A 10,121-nucleotide genomic window follows, 5' to 3' on the forward strand; every position below is an offset into this window, starting at 1 on the left:
AAAAATTATTGGTCAAAACAAACACAAAGGGCTAAGTTTCTCAAGAAGTCAAAGCATTTTACACCAAGAACGAACTAGCCCAATTACATGTTTTATCGGAATTTTATTGCCAACAAACTTTTCCCTGGTCCCGACTGCAATAGATACGTGAAATACCACTACGGTTTTCTGAAGAAACATGGGTAATTTAACTTACACAGAGGCCTCTTTTGAATTTTACTTTTCAGCTTGGACGACGACCTTATCTGTTCAGCCAATTTGGACTGTGTGAAACGGAACAAGGAATCCTTGCAAGCAAAACAGTAATGCTGGATGGTGATTGGTCCAGGTCGATTAGAACGATAGTGAAGACTAGAAGCTAGGCGGGCAATGAATTGGGAAACACAGTTTTATGCGTACTCTCACCATGTTTTTTTTACTCTTTCCAGCTTCCGGGCTGGGCTTGATGAGCTGATCTGTTTTGGTCTCTTGGTCTTGGGATGTGTGACTGTGAGTGTGACATAACATCCTCCTCTATTTATACCATCCAGTCTATTGTCTTGGTGGTATAGCCACTTCTCCTCATGGCCAGAGCAATAAACCTGATCTCATTGTTGCTGTGCTTCTGTTCCCATGCGCTGCTGTCCCTGGGGAGCAAGAACAACAGCTCCACCTCCACAGACGAGCTTGCTCTCCTCTCCTTCAAGTCCATGGCGTCTTCAGGCCAGTCACTACCGGACTCCTTGAGTTTGCCGAGTGTCCGAAACACTCGGCGAAAGGCATAAAACACTCGGCGAATGGTTCGCCGAGTGTAACACTCGGCGAACAGCACTCGCTAAAAAAAGTGACGGCAAAGCCAACTTTGCCGAGTGTCTTTTATCGGGCACTCGGCAAAGCCTTTGCCGAGTGCCCGACACTCGGCAAACTTGAAACCGAAAAAAAATCCGAAAAAATAGGAATTTTTACCCAAAAAAAATAGAATTTTTTTTATCGATGGAGGCCCCCATTGGCCAGCGTCCACCCATCTACGACATTTTTCACGTGAATTTCATGGCTACGCGGCCGACGCGATTCAAACCCGAGACCTCCCGCTATGCACGTACCTCCTCTACCACTACACCACACTCTCACTTGAATCTGGATTCCGTTTTAGTTTCCAATATATTATACTAAACCGAGTGTAAATTGCATGTTTGAGGCCCTAAACGAATTCAAATAAAAAAGTTGTAAACATCCGAGGTCGTTTACAAAATTTGAATTTTAAAATTTTAAAATTCAAACACAGTTTTGCATGACAAGATGTTTTCAAATCAAAAAGTTGTAAACTACAAAGTTTCATAACTTTTCGAGATCTACATTTTTAGTTTAGGAAGTTTTTCCATCCGAGGTCGTTTACAAAATTTGAATTTTAAAATTTTGAAATTCAGACACAGTTTTGCATGACAAGATGTTTCAAATCAAAAAGTTGTAAACTACAAAGTTTCATAACTTTTCGAGATCTACACTTTTAGTTTAGGAAGTTTTTCCATCCGAGGTCGTTTACAAAATTTGAATTTTAAAATTTTGAAATTCAAACACAGTTTTGCATGACAAGATGTTTTGAAATCAAAAAGTTGTCAACTACAATGTTTCATAACTTTTCGAGATCTACAAAGTTTATTTTGGTTGTTTGATCATCTGTTCATCCGACATGGTCGTTCTAACATTGTTCACAAATCTTATATATCTCTCTTGTAGTTTCATAAACTACAAGAGAGATATGTTAGATTTGTGAACAAATTTATTTTCACTTTGTCGTATGAAGAAAAGACCAAAACAAACATTGTACATCTTGATGAGTTATACAACTTTGTAGTTGAAATTTTTTTCATTTGAATTAATTTACTACTTCAAAATGTGTTTTGAAATTTTCTTTGCCGAGTGTCAAAAACATAACACTCGGCAAAGAAGCTCTTTACCGAGTGTCAAAAAAAAAACACTCGGCAAAGAGACTCTTTGCCGAGTGTCAAAAAAAAAACACTCGGCAAATAGCCTGTTTGCCGAGTGTCAAAAAAAAAAAAACACTCGGCAATAACACTCGGCAAACTACCTGGCAGTCGGCAAAGAGCCGGTCTCCGGTAGTGAGTCCAGCTTGCTGGCTTCTTGGAACACGTCCAGCCACTACTGCAACTGGCCAGGAGTGGCCTGCGGCAGCCGGCACCCCAGCAGGGTGGTTGCCCTGCGACTGGCCACCTCCAACCTCACCGGTCAAAAATAACACTCGGCAAACTACCTGGCATTCGACAAAGAGTCGGTCTCCGGTAGTGAGTCCAGCTTGCTGGCTTCTTGGAACACGTCCAGCCACTACTGCAACTGGCCAGGAGTGGCCTGCGGCAGCCGGCACCCCAGCAGGGTGGTTGCCCTGCGACTGGCCGCCTCCAACCTCACCGGTCGAATCAGCCCCTTGTTGGGCAACCTGTCCTTCCTCCGGGAGCTGGTCCTCGACGACAACGAGCTCACCGGGCAGATACCGCCGGAGCTCGGCCATCTTGGCAGGCTTCAGGTGCTGAACATGAGCAAGAATCTTCTGGAAGGAAGCGTTCCCAGGACCCTGGGAGGATGCGGAGAGCTCAAGAGGCTTGATCTACATGACAACCATCTCCAAGGTGAGATCCCACACGAGATAGGCGCCTTGCAAAACCTGGTCTCCTTGAGTCTGAGCAAGAACGGCTTGGCAGGAGAGATACCTCCATCTCTAGCAGGATTGACATCCGTCAGAAATTTATCTCTGTACGCAAACAGATTATCGGGTGACGTACCGCCTTTTCTCGGCAATCTCACCAGCCTCCAGATCCTTGAGCTCCATGAAAACATGCTGTCAGGTACTATCCCTTCGTCCCTGGGCATGCTGCCCAGTTTGTTTGGGCTCAGATTAGGCTTCAACAATTTGAGTGGCCTCATCCCAGATTCCATCTGGAATATTTCCTCGCTTGTTCGGCTCTCTGTCAGTCATAACATGCTGAGTGGAGCAATTCCTCGAGATGCATTCAACAACGTTCCCCGTCTGCAGGAGTTATTCATGGATTTCAACCAGTTCGATGGCCCGATCCCGGCCTCGATATCTAACGCTTCTGACATGGTGATGCTTCAGCTCATCAACAATTCTTTCGGTGGAGTTCTTCCGACAGCGCTGGGAAGACTAGGAAACCTCAGTTTCCTGCAGCTCAGTGTGAATTTTTTTGAAGCCAAAAAACCAAGAGACTGGGAATTCATAACTTCTCTAACGAATTGCTCTCAGCTGCAGGTAATGGAAATGTTCCTGAACAGTTTTGAGGGGGTGCTTCCTGCTTCAATGTCCAATCTTTCTGCTTCGATACAAATTATTAACTTAGCAGCCACTAACATCTCGGGAAACATTCCTGATGACATCGGCAACCTCGTTGACATGTGATGTAGACTAGCTCCCATCTTCCGAAAGGTATGATAGCATTGATTGGTGGAGACTCGACGTTCACGATCTAGACTTCGAACCAAGACTGATTCGGACCCCCGCAACCGTTACACCACTGCTCCGTTGGTTATCAACCACGCGAACGCGATTGACCTCGCCGAGAAGGCTTTCCTGCAAGCGAATCGAGAACACAAGCAAGAACGGGATAACTGCAATCTGAAATTGCAAATAAATATGAGGCTTATGAAAACAAGAAGGAGTTCAAGTCTTTATTCGAAAGGACTAATCGTCACAGGCGAACAAGATCAAGAACTGGGCCCTGGTTCACAGCAAGCGGCCTTGGCGGCGACAGTTATAGCAAAACGACGTCTGTTTCACGAGGAAATCAATAACTAAACAAAACCCAAACCCTAAGGAGAGCGACGGCTGCAATTTATAGAGTCTTAGGCGTCACCCCCCTGGACGCACCCCCTAATGGGCCCAAACACGATACACGATCCAACGGACCAAAAGACGGTGTCGCAGCACCCTGGTAGATTCTGGACGCTGACTTGTTTCGACGATTGCCGTTGATTCCGAAGGTCTTTTGACGTGAAACCATCTGGATTGGCTTCCTTATCAAATTAGATTTGCAACCATATGTGGATCGTCGAAAACGGAGTCCGGATGCGTCCTAGGTGACCAGTTTAAGGCAGACTGGTGCTGGAGGCCGAGGCAGACTCGAACTTGAGTTGCTTTGGGCCTCCACCTTGGGGACTCGAACTGAGTTAGCCTCGGACCTCCTTCTTGACTTGGACACCCTTGCTGGCGTCCTAACCCTCCATACCATGTGCCAAACATGGTCATATGTATGGGTGTCATGTCCTCATCATCCTCCTCTTCTTGACAAAAAGTCGTCCTCGGCGTCGATTGTGCTTGAAACTGATCGTGCACAACATAAAGGAGAACGGGGTTGCGAAAATAAAGGGAACTAAAATAATTATGAGAAGGAATGTGACCATGTTTCCAAGTTTGTAGCATGTCATCTCGCATAAAAATTTCAGCAAGCATGTAGACTCCATGATCCGAATGCACACGATGTATGCCAACACTATCCTGTAAAAGATTAGAACTAACCAAAGAGAATGCAGTAATATATGATCTAGCAGACATAGGTAGCAACCAATAATGCTCCCCTTCTTGAAAGTGAACTTGTTTCTTTGAGGAACATGAGAAAATATTTGTATTATTATGGCTGCCCTCTAAACGATCATAATCTTGTACAACAAAAGGAGAATTCATATTACTACGAATGTATACTCGATGTATCATATATTGTCCCTTGTTGTTATATTTGCCAATAACATGATATGTATATTTAGAAAACCAAGGTAAATCAATATATTTAAATAGGCTCTCCTCCAAACAATCTAGGTTACACAAAACATCAAATTTAATGTAACCCAAAGTATGTAAAGAAGACAACAGTTTGAACTCATCAGTTTTAGTAGCAATATGAATAACATGTTTATTTTCAGCACAAGTGACTGGTTCCAAAACATGTATAACTGATGCATCATCAACCAATTCATCTCTATCATAAGGGACTTCAAGCAAATTATCATGGGACGGAGATAAATTAGGAGAGAGTTCCACTAACAATTGCTCTATGATAGCATAGTTTGTGGAAGAATTTAGTATATTAAAACTATTCTCACCTTCTATGAGTGTAGCACCATGGGCATTACCTGTGTTCTCAGCAGGAGTAATTGGTGCATTGTGAAGTGATGGTTCTGAATTTGCATATGAGGTTGTGAGTTCCTCATTTTCTTCCATGTCATCCTCTCGCTTATGTACATTATCCTGCAGAAGGTTAGTCATAGCAAGAGGAATAACAACAGACTCATCCTCTAAATGGTGCACCTCAGCATATGAAGTCAAAACAGTAAGTGGATTAACAAAGGTTTCTCACATAAGAAGTTTCATATCATTCCAAGTTTGAGGTTTATCAAAAGGATCTAAAGACTCCCACCAAGATAAAGCAGAATGTCGTAAAACACTATCTGCATTTGTTACCTTCCTCCTTGGACACATAAAACGAGTAGCAAATATGTTATCTATGATAATTTCTCAATCCATGTACTTGTCAACACCTATACCATTATAAGTCGGTGGATACGAACAATCTGTCATTGTTAGAAGACAGCAAAAGACAACACAAAAGTATTATCCCTATCAACTACTTAGGTTGTGGATAAGAAAAAAACAAGACACTCAACTCTCAAGCGTCTGACCACGGTCTTACAAGTGTTCTTACCAAAGCAACAGGCGGTGCAATCGGTTGGTGACTATGATACCGTTGTAGCTTGAGTGTAACAGTTGCAAGGCGAACATGTACTTGGTTAGAAGAAAGTGGAGCTTGGACAGGCACAATATAGTAGCAAGAAATAGCAAAATTCCCAACTGAATGGCAAAGCTGAATAAGTATCCCAAGTACTTGCCTTAGTTGCTGGCCTACTCGCGTTTCAAGTACCAGATGTATTAAGTGATGTGAACAACAAGAATATGATTAGGAACAAGGCAGAAATCAGCACACGCAAACACAGCTCAAATGACGCTCTCTATGTGCTCCTCTAGATATTGTTCCTCTTTTGTCCATATCTTTTTTCTATTTTTTGGGCTATCGTTGTTTTTTTGAGAAATTTTAACTTTTTATTTTTATTTTTTTTATATTGTTTCTTCACTTAGGAGCACAAAAGAAGTAACCACAGAAAATATGAGCTTAAACAAGTGAAAGACGTGGTCTGTGGAATTTTCAGAAGACGTGCTCGAAATCGACAAAAACCTTGTGACCACGAAAAGAGGATCTTGTGACCACTTTTTGACCAAAATAAAAATCTCCAACCCCGAAAATTTGGGGGGATGGATGGATCCAAAATTTTTTTCTGATCGATTTTGATATATGGAACGTCGAAATCCGAGTTCGTATGCGAAAACTAGACCAGTTTTACGAACGCACTCCGAATTAGAGGACAAAACGAGAACAATGCGCACAAAATTGGTCACGACAGCAATGATTTGATGGAAATAGTGAAGACAAGTGTAGCAAATTAGATGGCGTGGACTAGGGTTTGATGGATACAAAGGAAACCGATCTGAAATTGCAAATAAATATGAGGCTTATGAAAACAAGAAAAGAGTTCAAGTCTTTATTCGAAAGGACTAATCGCCACAGGCGAATAAGATCAAGAACTGGGGCCCTGGTTCACAGCAAGCGGCTTTGGCGGCGACAGTTGCAGCAAAATAACGTCTGTTTCACGAGGAAATCAAGAACTAAACAAAACTCAAACCCTAAGGAGAGTAACGGCTGCTATTTATAGAGTCTTAGACGTCACCCCTGGACGCGCCCCCTAATGGGCCCAAACACGATACACGGTCCAACGGACCAAAAGACGGTGTCGCAGCACCCTGACAGATTCTGGACGCTGACTTGTTTCGATGATTCCTGTTGATTCCGAAGGTCTTTTGACGTGAAACCACTTGGATTAGCTTCCTTATCAAATTAGCTTTCCAACCATATGTGGATCGTCGAAAACGGAGTCCGGATGCGTCCTGGGTGACCAGTTTAAAACAGACTGGTCCTGAAGGCTGAGGCAGACTCGAACTTGAGTTGCTTTAGGCCTCCACCTCGGAGACTCTGAATTAGCCTCGAACCTCCTTCTTGACTTGGACACCCTTGCTGGCCTCCTACCTCTCCATACCATGTGCCAAACATGATCATATGCATGGGTGTCATGTCCTTATCAACCTGCAAACTCTGGCTCTCGCTGAGAACTACCTCACAGGATCTCTTCCCTCTTCCTTGTGCAGTCTTAGAAACTTGGTCAGGCTTCACCTAGTCGGGAACGGCATATCCGGGATAATCTCACTGGCCATAGGAAATCTTTCAGAACTGTCTTTGCTGGACCTCAGTTTTAATGACATTAGCAGTACAATACCAAGCACGCTTGGAAACCTCACAAAGCTGTCGCAGCTGGGTCTTTCACAGAACTACTTGACTCGCCCAATTCCTAGAGAAATATTCAGCATCTCCACACTCTCCATTGGTTTGGATCTGTCTAACAACAACTTGGAGGGATCACTGCCACAGGAAATTGGGAATCTAAAAAATCTCGTACGGTTCTATGCAGAATGGAACAGCTTATCAGGGGAATCCCAAGCACCATAGGTGAATGTCAACTTCTCCAGTATATCGTTCTTCAGAACAACACCTTGAATGGCAGTATTCCATCCTCCATGAGCCAGATGAGCGCTCCAGAATTTCTTGACCTCTCCAGGAACAATTTGTCAGGCCAGATACCCAAGTCCTTAGGGAACCTTACCACGCTCCAACACCTCAACCTTTCATTCAACAACCTAGCTGGACAAGTGCCAGATTTTGGCGTTTTCGCAAACTTCACTGGAATCTCAATTCAAGGCAATCACAAACTTTGTGGTGGCATTTAAGGTCTGCATTTGAAACCATGTCCTGTTCCTGTACAATTATTGCCAAAGAAAAAACATAAATTCCTAGTGATTCCTATCGTTATCTCTGTATTAGTGACAGCACTAGTCATACTAGCCTTGCTCTGTATGTTACTTATTTGGCGCAAGAGAACAAAAAAAAACTATTCCATCGAGTCCAAGCAAGGCCACCCGTTGATCTCTTATTCACAGCTGCTAAGAGCAACAAATGATTTCTCAGAGGCAACTTATTGGGCTCAGGATCATTTGGATCAGTCTACAAAGGAGAATTGAGTTTTCAAGACTGTGAAAGTACAAATCTTGTTGCTGTGAAGGTACTGAAACTTCAAACTCCGAAGGCGCTCAAGACTTTCACTGCTGAATGTGAAGCGCTACGAAATATGCAACACCGGAATCTTGTCAAGATAATTACAGTTTGTTCTAGCATTGATGCCATGGGGAATGATTTCAAGGCAATTGTGTATGACTTCGTGCCCAATGGCAGTCTAGAAAGTTGGCTACATCCAGACAGAAATGGTCTGGAAGAGCAAAGGTACTTGAACCTCTTGGAGAGAGTGACTATACTGCTAGATGGGCTTGCTAAGGTTCTTGTTCAGGGCAGCTCATTCTTGCAGCAGTCATCAAGCTCGGTCGGATTTAGAGGCACAATTGGATATGCTGCTCCAGGTTAGCCTAATACATTTTTTATTCTTTTTTTTTGTTATATATTCAGTTTCCTTCATTGGTGCCTAGATGTTTACAGATTGCAGTGAAAAATTATGGCGCTTTTCTAGGGAAAAATACTGCTTTTTTATAAATTTAGAATTTTATGTGTTGCAAAGTCTAATATTTTCTAAAATACCCAATTAATGCAACAGAGTATGGTGCTGGAAACATGGTGTCGACACATGGAGACATTTACAGTTACGGAATTTTAGTACTGGAAACAATAACTGGAAATAGGCCTACTGAAAGTAGATACAGACAAGGACTGATGAGCCTCCGTGAACACGTTGATCTAGCCCGAGAACATTGGACGCCGTCGACGAACGCCTTTCTGCGGACCTTGAAAATGAGCTCCACGACATGCGTGATGATTGTTCATACAAGAGGAAGATGGATTGTGTTGCTGCACTTCTGAGTCTTGGAGTGTCCTGCACTTTGGAACTGCCATCAAGCAGAATGCCGGCGGAAAGTGTCTTCAAAGAGCTACTTGCAATCAAAGATTCGCTCCTGAAAGAACACCGAACATGACAGGTGGATGATACTACGCCAATGCCGATATAGTTTCGTGTGCAAAAGGTGATTCCATGTAAAATACGAAGTATTTTCCATCTCAAGTGTCTGAAGAAGCTTATTCCGTTTTATACAAGGTATAGTAAGGTAGAGCGTGGAATGATTTCTTTTTGGATCTTTACAAAAGTTACCAATGCTGTAACACTCTAAAATTTGCACTTTTTGAATTGAGGTTAAGATGATTGAATTATGAATTTTTGTGCGCATGAAACATAGGAATAATAATATTTTTTATTAAATTAAAATCCATCGTAGGATGTATCAGCATTGCTGTGCATACATGCTGGTGCATATGACTTTCTGTGATGAGTGGTTTTGACCAAAGCACAAAATGATTCAAACTCCTTTTGAAAATTGTTTGGCGGCGGGTGGTCCTGCTCAGCTGCGGCTTTTCCGGCGTAAGAGGCTTTCTAACTAGCAGTTTGATGACCCATGCGGCACTTCTACCTTTGATGAGGCAGCTAGGTTGAGGGAAACTGCAGTGTACGCGCCTGGATCTCGATGGACGGTATCGGCTTGGTGAACGCCAGAGGCAGCCGCTCACGTGTTGGTTTGATAGCTTGCAGCGGACTACGGCGGCTAGCCTTGCTTGGCGGTGGCTAGTCTAGCGTGGTACATCGTCTTGACTGGTGGCGCAAGCGGATACGATTGCGGGAGGGCTACACGGCTTGCAGTGACCTACGGCGGCTAGTCCTGCTTGGCAGCAGGCTAGCTCGGTGTGGATCCTCGTTGGTTACTACGGTGCGAGTGGTGAAGACGGTGTTTTCGCCCTGACGCCCTTGTCGTTTGGGTGTTGATGGTGCAGTGTGGTGGTGGTTCTCTTTTTTCTGACTTGAGCTTTGGCTTTGTGCGTTTCGTGTCGATGTCCCAATCCGACCGACTAGAGTTATTTTTTCCTTTGTTGAGTTTGTTGTCCGGCGTGGTTGTTGGTCTC

General features: G+C 43.5%; 1 pseudogene; it reads left to right on the plus strand.

The window, feature by feature from the left end:
• Nucleotides 1-305: 305 nt before the first annotated feature.
• Nucleotides 306-9,145, plus strand: LOC136480385 (receptor kinase-like protein Xa21; annotated as a pseudogene).
• The last annotated feature ends 976 nt before the right edge of the window (nucleotides 9,146-10,121 follow it).

Source organism: Miscanthus floridulus, chromosome 9 (genome assembly GCF_019320115.1).
Source record: "Miscanthus floridulus cultivar M001 chromosome 9, ASM1932011v1, whole genome shotgun sequence".
Lineage (NCBI taxonomy): Eukaryota > Viridiplantae > Streptophyta > Magnoliopsida > Poales > Poaceae > Miscanthus > Miscanthus floridulus.